At 38.4% G+C, this 22,731-nt stretch overlaps 1 protein-coding gene across 3 annotated transcripts in view; it reads right to left on the reverse strand.

Annotated features, from left to right (window-relative positions):
* rnls (renalase, FAD-dependent amine oxidase) overlaps positions 1 to 22,731 on the reverse strand; it is a 207,322-nt gene that overhangs the window by 181,592 nt on the left and 2,999 nt on the right. Inside the window, exon 2 of one of the 3 annotated variants that reach the window (XM_051923146.1) lies at positions 22,366 to 22,496. The exons of the other annotated variants lie outside the window; for them this stretch is intronic. The gene's annotated coding sequence lies outside the window, so the exon portion shown is untranslated. The remainder of the gene's footprint in view (positions 1 to 22,365; positions 22,497 to 22,731) is intronic. 3 annotated transcript variants of the gene reach the window in all.

The raw sequence follows: 22,731 nt of genomic DNA on the forward strand, positions 1-22,731 counted from the left end.
GAAGTATTGTTTTTAGGAAAGCTGTCAGTATTGTGCCATCAGGCTCTGAAGCTTGCATGTTCTTTGCAGCTTTGTGTGAATTTCTTCTGCAGTTTAAAGCACAAAACATTTTACCCATAGCAGCACGCAGAGCCAGAGGTTTTTATTACTAAATAATTTAATAAGCTTAAGAAGCAGCAGTCTTATAAGAATAATCTTTTAAATTTACTTGAAATTTTTGCATGAGATAATTTATTAAAGATGAACATACTGTATGTTAAATAGGTTTAACAGTCTTTGAAAAACAGTACTCATAATATATGGCTAAAACAAAAAGCTTTGCTAATATATAATCTTGCATTAGGGATGTCACAAGAACCAAAATTCCAAAAACGTCACAGTTCTACCTTTTTTACATTATCAGTAGCACCGACAGAAAGGCAACACTGGACTAATGCGTGACTGCAGATGGACAAAGTACTTCAGAAGGCACAACAAGACATGAGAAAAGCATGACTACTACATTTAAAAATGGGAGACAATGGTGATGATACAGCACCGCATCAACACGTTAAAAAGAAAAACGTTATATTTGGAAATGCTTGTGTTTAAGGCATGGAATTGTGCTTATAATTTAAAAAACACCAAAAAACACAGACTTTCAAATTTTCCACTTTTATCTTCTTATGGAGTTGCTTCAGAAAGAGCCATGTGCACAATGATGTGACTGATCAGGTGTAAGTTTTACTCATTTAACTTGTGTCATGAATTTGTGAAAGAAGATGATATGATGGCGAGGGTAATCACTTTTGAATAGAGTGTCCTACACATTCCTGATAAGGAACAGAGGCATTGCATTCGTTAGTTTAATCTGGCAAAGTATTACCCATAAAATTTGACAAACATTGTAAAAGCACATATGTCATATTTTTGAATTATTAGGATTAATCAACTACAGTTAATATCAGTCCAGTTAATTTTCTAATTGTGGATTTGTATAGAGGTAATAACAAGGTCAGATCACTCATATAAAATACTCAGCACAACAAAAACTCTTTTACAAGCATTCCAAAACAATAATGCAAAACTGACAAGATTGATGTAACACAAGAAGCCTTAAAGTTTTGATGAATGTAAAAAATGAGGGATATGTTTGGACAACTAAAGCACCAGGAGATTGTGACATTTGAAATTTGACTCTTCTGTTAAATCGTTCTTAAATTTTAGTAGGTTTTTTAAATGATTAAAGATGCAAATATAAATCTTACAAGTGCAAATGTTACAATGCTAATAGAGGGATTCCCTGATAAACCAAATTTTAAAAGCATGTTGTTAAAAAAGGAGCATTACAGGGCTTGTAAAATGAAAATGTAGTAATAATAATAATACTGTTCAAATTTTTATTTTTTGTACTGATTTTAAGCAGTATTATTCAGAAACTGGAAAAAAAAAGTCAAATAAATTTTCAATGTGCACATCTCTCTCTCTCTCTCTCTCTCTGTCTGTATGTATGCCTGTCTGCTTTTCACGAGAGAACTACTTAACGGATTTAGATCGGGTCTTTTTCTATCATTTGTGACTTCTCTCATCTCGCGAATTTATTTGTATGAATCCGAGAGAGACACATCGAGCTGAGAAGGGCGGGGCTCTCCTCACTCACGCGCCAGCCTCAGAGCGCACCTTACATCTGCTTTGCTAGCAAACAAGAGAAGTACTTAGCGGATTTAGATCGGGGTTTTTTTCTATTATTTGCTTGAACATTCTGGTTGATTTTGTGACTTCTCTCATTGCACTAAGAATCACAGTTCGCTTGCAGGAGCGATATATTTGTGCTAATCTGAGACAGAGGCTCACTGTTTCACTGCTGCGCGGGTAAGATAAATGAGGTAGTTCATAATGACATCATTTTTTATAAACTCAATACTGAAATCTCTCTAAGATAACACTCCACCCTACCCTTGTTGTTACAACTGGGGAAGCCCTGTGTCCACCACACATTAAAATTTAAGCCCTGCATTGTATTTTGAGATTTATGAATGCTAACACTAGTTTACTTAAATGGTAGAGGGGTAACAACTTGATGAATATACCACTATTTTAAAGCTGTTGTCACTAATAGTATTTATATATTTTATATTCTGTTACAGAAAAACACACAGCATTAATTAATTGAATAACGGAGGTACTTTATATCAAATAGGTTTGGAGTATCGTAAAAATTTCAGTGGCACTGGTATCACATATAAAAACTCTGGTATTGTGACATCTGTACTTTTCATTTCAGCTACCAAAAAAGGCTTCTTGTAACTGGCATAAACTAAAGATGTTAAGGAAAGAAGAGTGATGTACAATGTAGAATCATCAGTTTCATCTCTGTGGAAAATAAGAATTGCAGACAAGCTCACTCTTTACAAAGGCATGCTTTTCTTGTCTTAACAAACATCTGCTGCTACTGCTAGTGAAAAATGACAGTTGTGGTTGCATCGTCTGAAGTACTTGCTCCTCCAGTCCAAGATGTTGGTAATGAATGCTAAATCTGAAGAAAAAAAAAACCACTAAGGGTATTTAAGTGTCACAGATAAGTAAACCAAATTCCAGGTTTAGGTAATTCTCTGGAAAAGTTGTTATATTTCTATTACTTTTCTTTATGCTGAATAAAAAAACTATCCTACATACAATCTGCAGAGGGAGTATGAAAACTATATAGAAAAAAGCATGCTTCAAGCAAACCAGGGCAAAAGGGCCTCCTACTACATTTCCATGCCACTGAGAATGAATATTAATCTTAGCCCTAGGGACTCCATTTTCCTTCTGCCATACATTACAACACATGTCATAATTAGCATCTAATTCCTGCCTGCATCTCAAATCTTTCTTCGCCTAGATTGCTTTAGTGTTTTGCAGCCAGAATGTCAAAACACCATGCACTTTGGTTTTCTGAGAAATTCAACAAAGATATGAGTGCTTTATATTTTGAAGGCTCAGGATTATTACCAAAGCTTTATTTATTTATTCATTTTATAAGCATTTTAGAGAGACATCATAAATGTCCTAATGGTAGTAAATGATTGGCTACTCCTGTACAAATGTAAGAATTGTTTAGCTGTTCATTTAAGAAGATGATGCACATAAAAAATTAAACAAAAAACTTTAGAACCTTGAATGCAGTGACAGGCAGGCACTAGTGTGTTTGTGCTATGTGAGGAATGCTTGGTTTTCAAAGACTTTGTCCCAGGGCTAATGACGTCCTTAATGTGGCCCTGGTTGTCAACAGCCCTGAATCCTTCTAGAGTTGTCCATTTCAGATTGGTCTGTGGAGAGGGGCATGACAAAGAGCAATCTAAGAAGAACACCTATGATATTCCTGAAAAAATCTTGTCTGGAACAGGGATACAGAGTTCTGTTCTTAAGCAAAGACATGTGTGGGCAAGGTGGTCCACACAGGTTGGTTAGGCTTAACTCAAAGAAATCACATGTAGATGTCATGTAGGCTCGTCACCAACCGGGCAAAATTTTACGTTAGTTAGATGATTAGCATAGGTAGCACAGATATACATGATTTGGGCAATAGAAAATGCCCCATGGGATGTGAACATCATTAGCAGGAAAGGAGTAAGAAGAACCACCTCTGAGCACAGCTTTAGTTCTCAAACTAGACTTCTGTATTGCAAGCAATTTCTCCAGCTTCCCAGCAAGGAGGCCCTTTGTGGGTATAAGGATATTAACAAACCTTTGACTTGTACTATACAGTTGTTTTATGTGTTGATGGATTAGAAGGTTACTTGAATGCCATCTCTAGTTATAAAGTACAAAACTGACCATTTGCATATATATATATATATATATGTGTGCCTTATAACTATTCAGAGTATTTGATATTTTACAGACATGAGACTTAGTGCTCAATAATACAGGGGTCAGCAAAAGTAAGTTTACAGTTTATAGTTATGTAAGTTTACAGTTGTATGTATGGAAAAAGACATACAGGTTATGATTATTACAATAGCTTGATTAACTTTATTAACTCAAAAGAATGTTATAATGGCACAGTTTACTTAGGTACAATCTTGTAAGTGCTGCAACTACCAGCCTTCATATTTACACATTCTTGTAGTCTACTTGCTACACTAAAGCACACTTTAATAATAATAATAAGAAGACAAATAATTCAATAATAAACACATAAATAATAATACAAGAATAAACTCTGTATTCTACATACTCACAGTTGCAAACCTACTCTTGTCCACCCCTGTATGTCATCTGCTGAATCTGTAGACATAAAAATACTTACTAATCTACTCTATATATATATATAAAATCCTAAGCCTTTAAAAAGTGCAACGGTAACGTTTTTATGTCATGTTTTTTGTCACGCTTTAAATCTGGCTTATTTTAAAACCTACATATACGTATATGTTTGGTATCAATCTTTACTTTAATGTGATGTTGTTAGATTTTCAGATTCTTATCCCGTTTTTAAATTATAAACTAAAAAATATCAAGAACTCATGTCTCATGAAACGGGACTTTGTGCCAAAAGATTTAACCATGCCCGGGGCCGGAAATAAAACACAAAGAGTAGGACAGCTGCTGTACAGGCTTTTAAATGTTCGAAGCGCTGCATCACATGCAGATTACGCCTCATGGCAGCAGTTGCAAGCCAGCAGCTGATCGAGCAAAGAGGAGGTAAAAAAATATATATTTGTTTCCCATTGTATTACCATTTAGGATGGGTTTCGGAAGAGCGACTGCGTCTTCTTGGGGTATGTTCTGCCCCCCTCTTGACAACGCCAGCGGCAGAGACGTGAAGTGGCTGGTGAGCAAAGCGAGCAAGGTCATTGGCGAGCAAAGCAAGCAGGGGGGAACCTCCCTAGTAATAATATATTTTTATATATATTATTAATATACAGATTCTTTCCAATGCCAAAAGCACTTCACAAATATTCCAAATGGCCCAGTAAAAATGGAAGCAAAGAAAAGGCTCAATATATAACCCAGAGTCAAAACTATCATCAAAGCAATAAATAAATACAATACGAAACATAAATAATGGGTTTGCATAGGAAACAAAAATAATTAGGAATAAAACAGAAAAAGAAAAAAGAAAAGAAAATAGTTTGCAATATAGAGTACCATCAGAATGATCGGTTGAATCCCTATCATTCACCAGAGTAGGAATATCAGTGAGAATATAAGAAGAATATCAGTGCAAGTTATAAAGCTTCTTGAAGAGGTATGCTTTAAGTTGCCTTTTAAAAAAAACTTGAGTTAGTTGATCTAATTATTTTAGGAAGGCTATTCCAAAATATGCATGTGAAAGAGCAGGCTGTAGTGGCTTGTTAACCCAGAGGGGTATCATTACCACACTCTATCATTCTGCCATAATATACAACAGTTACGGTCAGTAAGTGCATCTCCAAAATCCCACTTATGGTCAGAGGATGCCTGGGCACCCACAATAAGGTTAGTCCTATGCTAAAGCTTCATGGTTTTGTCCAGCTGCTTTCACAGACAGTAGTATAAAATTATACCACAAAGCTGAGTGCTAGAAAAATCACAAGCATAAAGGCTAAAAGCATAGATACTGTATTTTTAAGGTTTATGAAGGAAAATTGATGATTAAAATTAAAAAGAAGACAAGAGATTGAAAAGAGGTCTAAATCAGTGCCATGAGTGTTGTTAACAAATAACCTATATTACCAGAGGAGTTGGTAAAAAAAAAAAATTAACATACTGTGGCAAGTAATAGCAGTCAAAGAGAAGCAGCAATTCAATAATAATAATGTCAGTGTACTGCAGATATTAAAATCACCAAGACAAAAATGATATTCAGGGAAAGGGCGCTTAACTGAATTAATAATTCAGTCAGATCACACAAATGAGCCCCTTTGTAATTTAAAGGATAATAAAAGACAATGTGCAGCATGAAAATGGAGTCTGTTATCAGTCTTAGAGCCACACATTCAATAGACAATGATTTCAACTTCAATGAGTGAAGTTCATGTCAGATCTAAAAGCTACTGATGGACTTAAAGCCATTTTCACATTACACAACTTCCAGTGTCAGAGTTAATGACTGCTGTTGGCTGTTCTCATTGCCAAACCATATCAGGATACACGATTAGAAATCGCTAGAGTTGTCGAATTAGACAACTCCTTGAGGACTTTTCAGCGCAGTTTCAGATTCCAAAGTATTGTGAACTCACCCCCTTTTCTGACTGCCAGTAATGTGCTTCCTGAGCAAAGCATTTACAGTTATGATATGATCAGCTGCAATCTCTGCCCTCCTTTCTTACTTTTCTTTTATGTTTTTTCCATTCAATTGTGGTATATAAAACATGTGCCATTACACATAAAAGCCTCTCTTCTGTTTTCAAGATCCCAAACACCTACATTCCCTAATCCTTTTACCTGCACTGTACTTCCTAGGGAGCACTCACTGGTTATCAGCTGTCATGTACACAGAGCACAACCTGTTTGATTTTGCTGGGACAGATTGCAGACAAGTTAGACTGAGTCACTGGGTATGTCAGACTAGATGACAACCCTACTCGTTAAGATTATGTAAAGAATTACTGAAGATCACTAGAAAAGTCACATAACATGGAATGGCCTTAAGTTGCTGTAAAGTAAACATAACTACTGTAGTTGCTTCATTTAGAAATGGAAATTCATTTTTCAGTTTTTGCCATGTTTCAAATAAGTATAACATATCAAAATTATAATCTAACATGAATTTAAACAGAATCAGTACTTTACCATTAATGGACCTTGTTTTAAATGGGTTTTTTTTTGTAGCATCAATATAGTGCATTGATATCCCTTTGACCAAAACCCTGAAAAGCTGGGCATGCTTCATACTAGGCAATGAGCTTCCCAGACACACCCTGAACATTTGTATTTAGTTTGGCTGACACAATATCCTGACGTTTTTAAGAGTCTTCCAGTTTGACCATTGAGAAGTTCATCAAGAGCCTTATTTTAGCAGAGCAGAAATCTGATCATTAGCTAGGAAACGATAAGGCTGATGAAAACACAAGTACCAGGTTAGCAAACCAGAGCTGCACATAAAAGATCTGAGAACATTGCAGAGTAGATGGGGTGTGGGAGCACAGGAAATCATCAGCAGTAGCACCACACATATCCACAGAAGTGTCACAGAGGAGTTTTGAACCAGTAAAATACACAAGATAATGATAACAACGCAATTTGATAAGCAAAGCAGGCTTCAGTATGTAGCATGGGAATTGATAACTGATAATTGTCAGAATTGGGGAAGCACACCACCACAGGAGCTTGTAACAGATGGAAGTGTCAGTAAAGTTCTAGAAGTTGTTGACCTGAGAGGCGCCTATCACACAAGCTTTTGACTATCAAAATCTTGCCTTCTGATTCTGTTGTGGCTTTGGGTCTATCAGACCTGTTTCTGTCAGAGTTTCCTCCAGTTTCCATGTTAGTTCTGATGGTGTAAGAAACTGTATTCACTGACACCTTGGCTTTCTTCGCAAATTCTTTAAAGGAAAACCCTACACTTTTAAGGGTTATTAAAGGGTCTGTCTGTCCTCCTTTGTTAATTTCATTTTTCTTGCTATTATGTTAGCAGTATGCTACTTCCTGCAATAAAATTTTGTCCAAGTAATGCTTCGGAGGGTGTAGCAGCACAGTTTGTTCCAACACTGCTTTTATATAAACAGACGGTTTGTAAGAAATCAACAAAAGTTGTGACACCTGTAGGAATTGTTTCCGTTTACTTTTAAGGCTTTATTAATTTCCACTGCCTCAGAAAAATTGTTGTGTCACACACGTGTGCTCAGGAGGCAGCCAACAAGCCCTAAGGTGAGTGATATACCATGAGATGAAGGGTTGATTTTGGGTACTAATACCTCTCTCCCTCTCTTCAAACAGAGCAAAAAAAGAACAATAATAATCTCACGCACTTACCTTCAATAATTCCGCTTTCAGAAACTGGCCACTGCACAACAATCCCGCTTGACGTCACTTTCCGTTGCCACCGTGATGACGTCACTTCCGGCTCCTCATGATGACATCATTCCTGGCTCTGCCTTGATGACGTCACTTCCATCTCCCATGGATGGTGTTACTTCCGGTCCCACCGTGATGATGTCACTTCCGGCTCCTTACCAATGACCTCACTTCCAGTTCCACCATGATGACATCACTTCTTTCTCTCTGTATTGGTGTCATTTCTTGCCAAATCACTTTTTATATATAAATTCTCATTTCAACTCTGTACTTTGTCAAATGCTTTTTGATCAATTCTCAATCAAATCTTCACCACGTCCAGCGGACATTATACAGGGCAATTCCCCAACTCTTAGTGGAAATTGTTTATTGTTAAGTTGTCAGTTGTTAAGCCTTTACGCATTCCCTGAAAAGGGCCATTTTGTATAACTCTGAAAAATTACATAATTTTACAGTTTTTGAGAACCTAAACTTTTTTTGTAACCTCTGCTAGTTTACCACTTGCCTTTGTATCATTTCAGATTATTCAATGGGCCTTGAACTGTTTAAATTTCAAAAATGTCAATAAAAATTAGAAAAAGTAGGGCGTTTTAAAATTTTTGACAGGCAGTGTATATCTGTGTAAGCACTTAATGAATATACTTATAACTCACAAGACATGATTAAAGTGGACCAATTAAAAGTATTCAGATTAAGAAAGTGGTGTATTCTTACTGGGAAAACGTGTTTTAAAAGGACAGTGGAACAGAAAAGAGATGAAAGCAACAAGATTGGCAGCATGGAGATGAGAAACATGAGAAAGCGTCTTGATCATGCAACCTATCACAACAGAACCACCAAGTGAACCTAAAGCTGTACCATATACAAATCTGGCCTGAAAGTGGTGAAGATGGCCTCGTGTATGACAAATAGCTTATTTTGGAAATCCACTTGAAGACCGCTCTCACCATCCACACCTTCCATATATTCATTTTTTTTCCTCCCTGGATGTTTTAAGGACTGTTATCCATTTCTGATTAGTTCTGATTAGTTTATTGCAGCCAGACATAGTGTTTATTGTAAAAAACAAAGGACTGCAGGAGGGATTTGCATATAGATATTTGCATTGGTGTCTTATTTTTATCAATACATACTTTTATTATAAACATACTTTTTGTGTTATAACATGGGTGCTGTTGTATAGAGGTCTGTAAGTAGTAATGGTCACCCTCTCCCCAGTTATTTTTGATGCCACTCTAGTGTAGTGGCGTATAATTATTTGCAGTTCTAGTTAGTTCAGGATGCCACTAGTTACTGTTAGTTCGATTAGTTACCTAATAGAATGTTATAGCAAGAGATGAAGAAAAAAAAACAAAACAGGTGAGCACAGGTGTTAATGTGGCATGAGATATGCAGGTGGATGAGCCAATGGTGTCCTGGATAATGGACTGACTACCTATTGGGCTGACTGCAGTGTGGGAGGCTCAAGGACTGTGTCTTCGATGTGGATGAAAGCAACACTGGAGCACCACAAGGAACAGTGCCATCTTCTTTTCTCTTCAGTCTGGACACGTCTGACTATAAATATAACACCAGGGCATGTCATTTGCAGACATTCTCAGATGATTTTGCACTGATGGGGCGTATAGGATTTAGGTGGAGAACATTGTTTCTTGGTGAAATTAGAACTGCCTGAATCTTAACATCAGCAAAACCAAGGAAATGGTTATTGACTGTTGCTGCACTAAAAAGCCCCTATGTCTGGTCATTATTGAAGGAATGGATGTAGAGAGTGGTCCACTCCTACAAGTACTTGAGGGTCCACATTAATGACAGATTGCACTGATTTTGGAACACAGAGAAACTATATTAGAAAGGGCAGAGCAGGCTCTTTTTCCTTAGGAGACTACACTCCTTTAATGTGGGGAGTGACATCAAATCCTTCACATCTTCTGCTGTACAACTCTGTGATGGCCACTGCAATTTTCTACATTGTGGTGTTCTGTGCTGTGAGCATCACTTCAACAGAGGCCCACCAAATCAAGCAGCTAATCACAAGGGCAGGCTCAGTTATGGGACACACTCTGGACCCTGTGGAGGTAGTAGCAAATAGAGAATTAAATCAAAACTGAGTGCAATTATGAATAAAGCTGCACATCCTCTCTCTGACACATTAACACAGAGTACTTTCAGCCAACAAATTTTTTAGCTGAAGGGTATCAAGAAACACTACGGGTGCTCCTTTATACCAACAGCAATATACCTGTATAATGCTTCACTATGTATGTATTTAGTTATTGACAGAGCTTCTCTATAAAGCCAAATTTTCTGCTGGGGACAAATAATTTTCAATGTTTTTTCTATCTATCAACAAGAAACACAAGCAGGTAGAGATCTACAACATCTAAGTAAACAGTAGAAGATCACACATTAATTTCACTATGGTGTTAAAAATTGTAAATGTCATCAGAAAATCAAGCAACAAACAACAAAAAGCAAATGCAAAAAGATTAATTCTGTGAACCACAAGAAAAAAAACTGCCCAGCAAATTACACTATGAGGGCCTCCAAATTCAAAATAAAAGAGCTGCAAATTGCACTCTTTAATGAAATATGATAATGAGGTAAAATGTAAAAAAATGTTTAAAATGAACTTTGATATAGAAAATAGTGGTTAGTGGTATATAGTGATGTTATATTGTCAGCAAAGCTTCCGTGACCAATGGGTTCAAAACTCACCTAAGAAATGACAGATATTTGAAGGATCATAACAGAAAGAAATGGCATGCATATTCTGATTTCTTGAGAATGGGAAAGGCACTATATAAATAAATGTATTATTATTAAGTGGCTAGTAATGAACTGAATTTGTAATAATAATAATAATAATAATTCATTACATTTATATAGCGCTTTTCTCAGTACCACTGGACAAATTTCTCCTACATCGTCTAAGAGACCAGAAACATTGAGCATGAATGAAGCCTGTTCAACAGTTCATTGTAATAGACAGCTGCAAGGAGCTGGGGCCAAATGTGGTTTATTTACTTACAAGGTATGGACCGGTGGACTCAGATGGATACCAATGGTGGAAGACGCTGTCAGGTTAATGTCTTGTCTTCTCAAGCATTTACTGGTGATATCCTAGATTTAAATGAGAGGTACCAGCAAACCAGTGGCAGAAACATACTCAAACAGATAGGAAGATTTTGCTGAGCTCACGAGGTGCGACTTTCCATTGAAGTTGAAGGCTTTTTGCAAGTCATCTGATGACTCAAAAAGTAAAGGCACTCTCCGAGGCTGTTCTATGCAAACATGAAGAACACTGCACCAAATTAAAATTTATTTTCAATTTTTGTCCATTTAAATGACACAAGTCCCTGTAGTGGACTTCAATAGTGAAAAGTTATTAAACACTGGCCAAAAATAATGATTGCAATGGATATTTTTGAGTTTTTTTTTATATCTGACACACTTCTTCAGTACAATGTGGAAGGCTAGGACAGTAGCTTAAAATATGAGTAAGGCAGTGGTCACCACTTTAAAGAAAAATGCTTGGGCAGAAAGGATGCATTACAATTACTAAGAGATCATATAACTCAGTGTTGTGGGGTACAAAATCTATAAATTTTGGACTATATTTTCATTATATTTTCTTCAAGACAAAACAACAGATGAACTTAATACTTGGATGGACAGTTGAGATCAAAGGCAAGCTGTTTTCCTAAAGCACAGTACCATTTGTTTGAAGTGACCAGCAATTCTGGAGATGCCTCAGGCTATTGATTACTTTAAAAACTGAGATCTGGGACAACAACTTGCTAAATTGGTTTACAGCCTGGGAAAGGAAGACATGCCAGTCGTACTAAGCAACATAAAAAGTTTTATTGTTTCTGAAAACGGATGTACTCAAGATTAAAGAATTTAAGCAAATCCATTCATCATATTTACAGCCAGCCAATCAGGTATATCTAACCGTATAGAATTTTATGATAAATATGCCTTGTCAGAAGAAGAGATGAAGATGTCAGGAGAAGAGAACAGAGCAACATCAACATGCGGCTGTTTCCATTGGATTGTCAGAAAAGCATCTAATGAATAACTATGAGTGCTAGATCACAAGCCGCCTGCAACATCCATCCTAGTCATCTTTATTTTTTTCATAAGATTTTTCTAAAGACTATATACTTAAGGAACATGGCACCCCCCGTGGCAGACGTGTTTGCTCACTCCACTCCATGCCGTTTTTTTGTTTTGTTTTGTGTTTTTATTTTTCGCCTTCTCTACAGTGCACAAATGCCTTGCACTACTATCGTACAGCAGACAGGCATTGCTGGACATTGCTAACTCACACAATCCCCTGGAATTTACCGGTTTTATACCATCTGAGCTACAGTTCATTGTTCGCTCCCGCAGCCAACACCACAACCACACCCAGGAAGACCCCATAGCACCGAGCTCAAGTGACCAAGCTGACACGAGGAGACTGCCCCGGAGACGGCGACGCAAGTGAGGCAAGAGGGGAGGGCTCCACGCTAGGCTGAAAGCGCGCGCTAGCCGACCACCACTACCCAGCCTCTTGCTAGCCAACGTGCAGTCTCTGGAAAACAAACTGGATGAGATAAGAGCCAGGAATACAGCGCTGTGGGAAATAAGAGAGTGCCGCACTCTAATTTTCACCGAGACATGGCTTTCGGATAGCTACAGACTCACTCCGTGCACTAAGGAGATCTCACCGCAGCCTCCGGTAAGGCCAAAGGGGGATGTGTGTGTGTGTTTATTAACAACTCGTGGTGTGGAGAAGTACAGATTGTTTATAAGCACTGCTCACAAGATGGGGAGTTTTTACTGCTGAAATGCTGACCCTATAATCTACCGAGGGAATTCACTGCTGTTTTTTTAGCCGCTGTTTACATTCCACCGCAAGCTAACTCCACGGCAGCGTTCGGCAAACTCCATGACGTCATCAGCGCCTTAGAGACGGCTCATCCCGATGCTGTTTTTTATCACAGCTGGCGACTTTAATCAGTGCAATTTACGGACTGTATTTCCTAAATACCCAACACGTGAACATTCCCACCCATGAAAAGAACACACTTTATCATGTTTACAGCAACATACATGGTGCATACAGGGCTGCACCCCACCCCCACTTCGGACAATCAGACCATGTAATTCTCTTCTTGTACCCATCCTACAGACAAAGGCTGAAACAAACAAACCCTATCATTACACAAGTTAAACTTTGGACCCCAGAGACTGAGAGCACCCTGCAGGACTGTTTTGCTCAGACAGACTGGGATGTGTTTAGGGTTGCAACCACTCTAGTGGACTCTTCTATCAGCATACAGGACTATACTGAGTACGTGACTGGGTACATTAGCACCTGTATTGACAACATCGTGCCCACAATACCAGTCAGGAAGTTCCCCAACCAGAAGCCCTGGATAAACAGTCAGGTACGCCACATGCTGCGTGCCCACTCTCTTGCATTTAGACCAGGCACTGAGATGAAGTACAAAGCTGCGAAATACGGACTAAGAAAAGTCATCACAGTAGCCAAGAGGCACTACAGGGAGAAGCTGGAGGGCTTCTATTCTACTGCGGACTCTGAACGTATGTGGCAGGGCCTACAGCACATCACAGATTACAGGACCACCACCAGCACAATCAGCTCCACAGACAGTCTGCCAGATGATCTCAACACTTTCTACGCCCGCTTTAAGACATATAGCAACAGCAGAGAGTGGAGGCACACACACACCTGGACCACCCAACCCCCCTCCCCTCCCCCAACAGTCTCTTCAGGTCAGGTACACAAAGCACTAAGGAAAATCAACCCGTAAAGCAGCAGGACCAGACAACATCCCTGGGTGGGCTCTCAAAGCATGTTCCAACAAGCTGGCTGATGTTCTCTGCTCAATCTTCAACCTTTCCCTCAGTCAGCGCATCATTCCGTCCGATCATCATCCCCCTTGCTAAAAAAAAGCCCACCCACCTGCCTGAATGATTACAGGCCGGTAGCACTCACTCCACTCATCATAAAGTGTTTTGAGAGAGTGGTGCTGGCCCACATTCAGAACAGCATACTGGAAACTCTGGACCCCCTGCAGTATGCCTACTGGTACCAAAAGGTCCACCTCAGATGCCATCACGGCCGTACTACATCATTCCCTCTCCCATCTGGAGAACAAAGACTCCTACATCAGGATGTTCTTTGTTGACTACAGCTCCACCTTTAACACGGTTATCCCCCATAAACTCGCCCGTAAACTGTCTGTACTTGGCCTCTGTGACTGGTTCCTAGACTTTCTGACTGGCAGGCCCCAGTCTGTTAGGATTGGTAATAGGATTTCAGCCACCATAATCACAAACACAGACACCCCACAGGGATGTGTCCTCAGCCCCATCCTCTACACCCTGTTCACCCACGACTGTGTCGCCTCACGCAAAGATAACATCATCCTATAGTTCACAGATGACACCGCAGTGATTGGACGCATCACAGGCGGGGATGAGGCGGACTACAGGAGGGAGATGGACAGTCTGGCATCATGGTGTGAGGACAACAACCTCACCCTCAACACAGACAAGATGAAGGACATGATAGTGGACATGAGGAAGGAGAGGAGACCTCACCGGCAACTGTTCATCTGAGGGCTTGGAGTGGAGAGGGTGAGCAGCATTAAATACCTGGGCGTCTACATCAGTGAGGACCTCACTTGAACACTTAACACCACACAGCTGGTCAAGAGGGCTCAACAGCGGCTGTACTTTCTGAAGAGGCTGAGGAAGTTTAGTATGTCAACTAAGATCCTCGGCAACTTTTACAGCTGCATTGTTGAGAGCATCTTGACCAGCTGCATCATCGTGTGGTACAGCAACACTACTGCTATAGACAAAAAACGCCTGCAAAGAGTGGTAAAGACTGCTGAGAAGATCACCAGGAACCCACTGCCCTCTCTGCAGAGTATCTACAACTGCAGAGTCTGCAGGAGAACTGCCTCGATCCTCAGGGACCCTACCCACCTCCAACAGGAACTGTTCACACTTCTACCCTCAGGCAGGAGGTATGGAAGTATGAAATGCAGGACTTCCAGGCTAAAGAACTCTTTCATTCCCAAGGCCATTAGACTCCTAAATAACTGACTGCAGTTTATAACCATGGTTCATCTCATTCTATCTACCTCACACAACTGTATTTGACTTGTCCATCACACACCAACCTGTACATTACACTTTATATTTCTATTCTGTTTTTATACTTTATGCTGCCTCTGTTACTTATTATCTATCTGCTACTTATTATTTATGTTTATCTTTATACGTTGGTTTTGTCATTTGGTGTGGACAGCAAAGAAAGAATTTCATTGTACTGTACAGGGAAAACAGTCCTATTTTCTATTATTCTTTGTTCTACTGGTATTATTATTCCTGTAATAAATACCATGCTGCTTTTAACTTTCTAAGCTTTGTCTTAATGTCTGGAGTGATTGGAGTAATAAGGCAGATTTCTTTGAGCACCTGGAGCAGCTGGAGGTTTGCCATTGCCTCTGTGTTGCGAGGTTTATTAAGGCTGAGGGTGAGAGCTCCACCCCATAGTAGGGAACAGTACATACAGTAAGGCATTCTTGGTTGATAAATGGACTATAGTCAAGGATGCCGAGTCTTTGTATGTTTGAATATATTCTTGGAGATCAAAGGTAATATTAAAGGTATGAGATATATCTAAGACATCGCACGTTGTTCAAGCCCTTGATAAGTAAGTCTCTTGGAGTACTAGGGAAAGCGGACTGTGCATGCGTTATTCATATGGTACTTGTGTGGATTAAAGTGCTAAGGAATAACATGCATGTGTATGCGTCTTTCATACGGTACTTTTGTGGTTAGTAGACCAACCCGGTTGCAAACTTGGCGAGTACATTTACCCTTAAAGAAAATAGGTAAAGGGTAAGTAGAGGGAAATACCACGATAATATACTCGGCCACACTGGGAATGTATGTTGGGATACCGAACTGGAAGATACAGCAGGTAGTGTAATCGTTAAGACTAAAAATGAGAAACATGGATTCTACCATCACTATAGAACAATATACCACCAAACTCTTTCTCCTTGCACAGTTATTAGTAAGGTCATTAAAATTTGCCAATCTAGTGCACATATAGATGATAGTTAGTGGCTTCTGGAAAATGCTAATAGTATGAAGCTATTATTTGTATAATGAGAGAAGTGTTTGCATAACTGGCATCAACTCTAATCTGCTTGGAGTGGGCACAGAACATTGTTAAGATGCGTCTTCTCTTCGCTGCCATTTGTGATTTTCATTGACAAGATAAAGTCACACACAAGGATTACACAGTATCCAGTCTGAAGAGCTGAGGACCACCTCTCTCTTCTTTGTAGATGTTGCCCACTTCACATTATCTGACTGACCTACAACCATCAAAGGAGCAACAGAATGTCAAAGAGATGAGAAACACTTGCAATTGAACAATAGTGTGAAAAAGTATTTGCTTTCTTCCTAATATTCTCTGTTTTTACATTTTTTACACAATAAATGGTCCCAAAACTTTAGACAAAATGCAGTATTAGAGAACATGAGCAAACACAAAATAGATTTTAAATGATTACATTCTTTATTCAAGGAAAAAAACCTTATCCAACACACCTATCACAAAGAGTAACTCCAACCAGAGTTTCAATTATCAGTTGCAACTTCTTTAGCAGCAATATAATTAAACGCTTCCTATAATTTAAAACCAGTCTTTCACATCAGTGCTGAGGATGTTTAGATTTGCAAGTGCGAACGGCTTGTTTCAGGTTCTGCCACAGCATCTCTATTGGGTTCAAGTCAGAACTTTGACGCGGCCACTTCAAAACTATTATTTTGTTATTTCTGAGCCATTCAGCTGTAAACTTGCTTTAGTGTTTTGGGTCTGTCTTATTGTACAACCGATTTAAGCACTGGATGTTCTCCTTAAGAATATTCCAGGACAGTGAAGAATTCCTTCAATAATGGCAAGTCCTCCAAGTTCCGAGGCAGCAAAGCATCCCTATATCATCACCCCCATGTTTTATTGTAAGTAGGATGTTCTTACTGTCAAACACTTTATTAGCTTTACACCAGATATATTGAGACCAGTGTCATTCAAAGAGTTCTACTCTGACTTGTCTTTGCATTATTCCAAACAGCTGGTTTCTTTGCTGTTAAGCACCTATGTTACTCTTGGATAACAAATGTTTCCACATTGCAAGTTTTCCATGAATCCCCATGATTTTTTTTTTTTTTACTCTTTCTTATCATGGAGCTATGAACACTGACCTTAGTGGAGGATAGAGAAGCCTGTAGTTCTTTGGATATTCTTCAGCATCCTCTTCTTAAAATGAGTTGTTCCTACTCCTTGGGATAATTTTGTTAGACTGTCCTTTCCTGGGAACAATCACCACTGTTCCAAATGTTCTCCATTTAGAGATAATGGCAGTCACTGTGGTCCCAGTGCCTTAAAAATGGCTTTGTAACCCTTTGCAACTTTTATTCCTCAACTCTTTTTGAATTTACTTTGATCAAGGCATAGAATTCTTCTAGAAAAATTGTGGCGACTATTACATTCTAACGGCAAGGCCCAATACTGTATGTGGTAAGGTTTGGATCCAACAGGGCTGTCTGCAATTAGATCTTGATGTGTTTAGTTAGCCAAGTCAAAATACACTGGACAAAAGTTTTTTCAAAGGTTCTACTTCCAGAAATAATTTTGGTGATTATCATAGACAGCTTCAAACTGAACACAAATATATTTTTAGATTGACTGTAACACATAAGAATTTGGAGAACTGCTAATGTTGATTGAATTTAGCCAGTTTAATCATGTAATGATGCTGACAATTTGCATTTATACAATTGAGCTAAAATGTTTTGCTTCTGACTTTTGTTTATTAATCTACATGTGATGCTTTTTGTTTCAGTGTCCAACAATAGTCAGCCAGCATTAATAGACTCCACTTGCCCGGATACTGCTTTTTCCATTGTTGCAATGTCCTAGTTTATCACTGACTGTACCAAGATTACCAGGGAAGAAGTCAAACTGAGCATGCAGAAAATTGATCTTATGTTATACATTGCACTTCATGACTTAGACAGATTAGTACAACTAGTAAAAATATAAAGTGGTATGCAACACGAAAATTTTGTTTTTGTCATAAGTAGCCCAAAATCCATTAGATGCACCCAAAAGTGACCAGGAATCAAAATCTTGGTTTTCCAGTGTCATCAATCAACTTTGGCTATCTGTTTGAGTGAATACCTTAGCAATTAGATTTTCACACAGGCAAATTTGTGGCTTGCCCTTTGTAGATGGTGGTAGAGGGGCAACTGTCTCAAATTGAGCAGATTACGTAATTCAGGGTCTTATTTACAAGTGAAGGTTAAAACAGGAGATTGGCCCATTGATCAATGCAGTGGCTGCAGTACTATGGACAATTGACTGGATGGTTGTTTCTTGAAACAATCAAAATGTAAGTACAAGAATTGTTACATCTAGGGCTATGAGGTTATAAATTTTAACATACTGGTTTACTTATTCTCCCCGTGTCTGCGTGGGTTTCCTCCAGGTGCTCCGGTTTCCTCCCACAGTCCAAAGACATGCAGGAATCTGGCGATTCTAAATTGTCCCTAGTGTGTGCTTGGTGTGTGTGTGTGTGTGTGCATGCCCTGCGGTGGGCTGGTGCCCTGCCCTGGGTTTGTTTCCTACCTTGCGTCCTGTGTTGGCTGGGATTGGCTCCAGCATATCCCCGTGACCCTGTAGTTAGGATATAGTGGGTTGGATAATGGATGGATGGATGGATGGTTTACTTATTCATAAAGGTCTTGTTAATCAGCCATTTTGAATTGGTCCCTTTTTGAAAATGGGTTTCGGGGTGTGTGTGTGTGAATAGGACCTGTGATGGACTGTTTTGCGCCTTACAACCAGTACTACTAGGAGAGACAGTCTTCCACAACTCTGAATTGCATTAAGCAGGATTGGGCATTAATATATATATTTAACTCAACTCAAAGAGAGTCCAAACATAGATTGTGTAATTTTATTCAATGTAAGAATGCCAAATAAATCAAAATTAGCAAAATTCTGTTATACAGTTCACACAAGAAAAAATATTGTATGGGGAGTACCAAACAAATAAATGCATTACAACAATTTAGACAAGAACAGGCTATTTAGCTCAACAAAGTTTGCCAGTCCTATCCACTTAATTCCTCTAAAATAACATCCAGTCTAGTTTTCAATGTCCCTAAAGTCTTACTGTCTACCACACTACTTGGTAGCTTATTTCATGTGTCTATGGTTCTCTGCTTGTGCAAAATGTACCCTTAACAAGTTTCCAGCTGTGTCCCCTTTTTCTAGAAGAATTCATTTTAAAGTAACAGTCTTGATCCATTACTAATTCCCTTCATAATTCTGAACAATTCAATCATGTCTCCTTACTCTTCTCTTGCTTAAACTGAAAAGGCTCAGCTCTTTTAATCTTTCCACATAATCCATCCCCTGTAGCCCTGGAATCAGTCTAGTCACTCTTCTCTGGACTTTTTCCAGCGCTGTTACATTCTTTTTGTAGCCTGGAGACCAAAACTGTACACAAGCGTAAATGTTGTCTAAGCACCTCTGTAATAATTCAGTGGATTTGAGATTATCTGTCAATATACCCATCTTGGTATCATCTGTAAACTTACCCAGTTTGTTACTTAAATTCCTATCCAAATTATTTATATACAATATATTACAAATAGCAGCAGCCCTAGCACTGACCCCTGTGAAACACCACTGTTAACATCTGCCAATTCTGATAGGGCTCATCGCACCATAACCCTCTGCTTCTTGTGTCCAAGCCAATTTTGCATCCAATTACGAACATCACCCTGAACTCCAACTTCTTTTAGTTTGATGCCCAACCTCTACTGTGGCACCTAATTAAAAGTGTTCTGAAAGTCTGGGTAAATAATATGCTCCACTTTGATCATATAATTTTATTGCTTCCTTATAGAATTCCAGCATGTTGACTCTTAAACTCCTGTTCTTGCTTTGTGTTGCTCAATCTTTTCCTTAATAATTCCTTCCATTAATTTACCTGTGGTGCACGTTAAGCTTACTGGCCTTTAGTTGCTTGGATCTGTCCAGTCACCCATTTTATATAACAGGATATTTATTATTTTCCAGTCCGTTGGAACTCCCCAGTGTGCAATGACTTCCTAAAAATAAGCATCAAGGTTTTATATATGTACCTCCTTAAGAACTCCAGGGTAAATATTATCTGCTCCTGGTGATTTGTTTGATTTCAGCCTATTTAGTCTAAGTAGCACTTCTCCCTCCACAACTTCCAAATCACTCAGTACCTCCTTTGTAGTCCCATTTACCACTGGGAGGTTATCAACATCGTCACATGTGAAGACCTCAGGAACATTTAAGTTCAGAGCATCTGCTATTTCACTATCTGTATTTTTAAATTCCCTATTACTATTCCTGATTAACTTTACCTCCTTCTCCTTGACTGTTCTTTTACTGCTAAAATACTGAAAGAATCTCTTTGGGACATCTTTCGCTTTATCTGCTATATTCCTCTAGAAGTGCCTTTAAGTCTCCCTAATATCTTTTTTAATGGTTGCCCTAATATTCTCATACACCGTACGATTCACATTGGACTGATTAGTCTTATATGCCTTATACAGCTTTCTCCTTTGCATCTTCTTTTTTAACTCTTTATTGACCCACTGTGGAGTTTTTTTTTTTTTTTTTTTTTTTTAATTTCCTACCAATTCCAAATTTAGGTACCTATCCTGCATTATACAGTATGTAAAATGCTTTTAATTCTGTTCCATTGCTTCTAAGACTGTATCCAAAATTAAAAGCTTATCCTAATCTATACTCGGACTTTGAATCCACTCAAAATTTGCCTTACCAAAATTATCTTAACAGTTTTAGTCTTTCCATGCACACTCTTCCAAAACACTGAGAAGTATATTATTCACACACGCACACGCACACGCACACACACACACACATTACCTCTACACCCTCAATTCTATCCTGATCTTTACAAAGTATGAAATCTAGACAAGCTTCCCCTAGCATTGGTGCTTTAACATACTGTGTAAAAAACTGTCATTTATTACTTCTAAAAACTCTTGCGCTTTGCTATTTGCAAATTTATCCGAGTTAATATTCAAGTAGTTAAAGTCCCCTATGACTATAATATCCCCTTGTAAACTTGCCTTTTAAAAATCACAAAAAAAATGTGCATTGAAATCACCATTTATATTGGGTGGTCTATAACACACTTTTAAAATAAGGCCTCTTCGCCTAATGCTTTCCAGACAAAGACAGATGTCCTCACTAAGATGGGGCCCATTGTCCTAATTGAAGAGGACTTGCGTTTAAATTCTTTTTGACATAAACAGCTACCCAACCTGTTTTTCTGTTCTCTGTATCCTTCCTAAAAATGTGTCTTTCTGTTATATTCTTTTTAATTTAGCCAGGATTCTGGTACAGCTAAAATTTAGCCAGGTTTTTGTTATTGTTATATGCAGGGCTACGAAGTCTCTTGACAACCAGGTCACAACAACTTCTGACCCTTTTCTCAAACCATTACCACTCCAAATTTATCAGACCACCTTAAAATGCAAGGTGCCCAAAGCAGCTTCTAAATTACCTGCTCCTGTAGTGAAAACGGTGTACTGTACCACCTTTTCCAGGCAGAATGCTAAATATACTCTTGGGGCTTTCTGAACATGCCACAGATTTACAAACAAGTTACCTGCCTGGCTCTGGGATGTTATGTTGTCTAGGTCTCTGCTTTTTCCGATTTACTTCTGCCTACTGATACTCTGAAGTTCTCAATACTAACAAGTTACTATAAGGAATACTTTATTTGCAGCTTCATCGTGGCCTTCAGCACCTTCTTGCATGTAAATTCTACTTCTTTCTCAATCTTTGGTAGTCTCTGAAAGATCCTCCCATACAACTATTCATCTTTGTAAAAGATGTCCAAGACCATTCATTCTATCATAAGTATTAAACAATGTCTTCCTGCACTTTCAGGGATCATGAATGGAAAAATCAATTAGTGGACTGCTATTCCTGTATCTCTTTGGAGTATAAAATGAGCTTAAATGATGAGCTCCTTCTCCAATTAAAAAAAGAAAAAAGAAATCACTATTTTGCTCTGCATGAGAAAATAAAAGACAAATACATAGCCTGGACTGTTGGTTTTAAGCATTCTGCAAAACAATTGCATTACAGGTTAATACTACAAAAAGATAATTGGTTAATCTCCATTATAATAAGATATTTTCAGTATCCTAACAGACTAATGTATATTCTTGTCTAAAGATTTAGAAACTAACATTCTAATAACAGTTAGTGATACTGACAATCGTATTCACAGTAATCTTCAGTTGTGACTACACAGTGGCATGTCTGTATCTAACTTGTCTTTTCTGTAGATCTTGCAGAGCAGTTCAATGAAGCCTTGATTTTGGTATGTCCCCAGTCAGTTTGTTGTCTACAGAAGAAAATACATAATATACTGTATTACATTTTTCTACTTTATCTGCTTTTTCTTTGCACTCATTACAGTTATTTCAGATAACATGACTGCTATCAATCCTCCATCACCTTATCTCACAACAAACATGATTTACCTTTAATTACGCTAGACATTTTTAAAAAATTAGAATGGTGCATTCCTACAGTAACAAGGATTGGCAACAGCAACAAGATAGAGGAACATGCTCCTT

The sequence above is a fragment of the Erpetoichthys calabaricus genome, chromosome 2 (genome assembly GCF_900747795.2).
Source record: "Erpetoichthys calabaricus chromosome 2, fErpCal1.3, whole genome shotgun sequence".
NCBI classification, from domain to species: domain Eukaryota; kingdom Metazoa; phylum Chordata; class Cladistia; order Polypteriformes; family Polypteridae; genus Erpetoichthys; species Erpetoichthys calabaricus.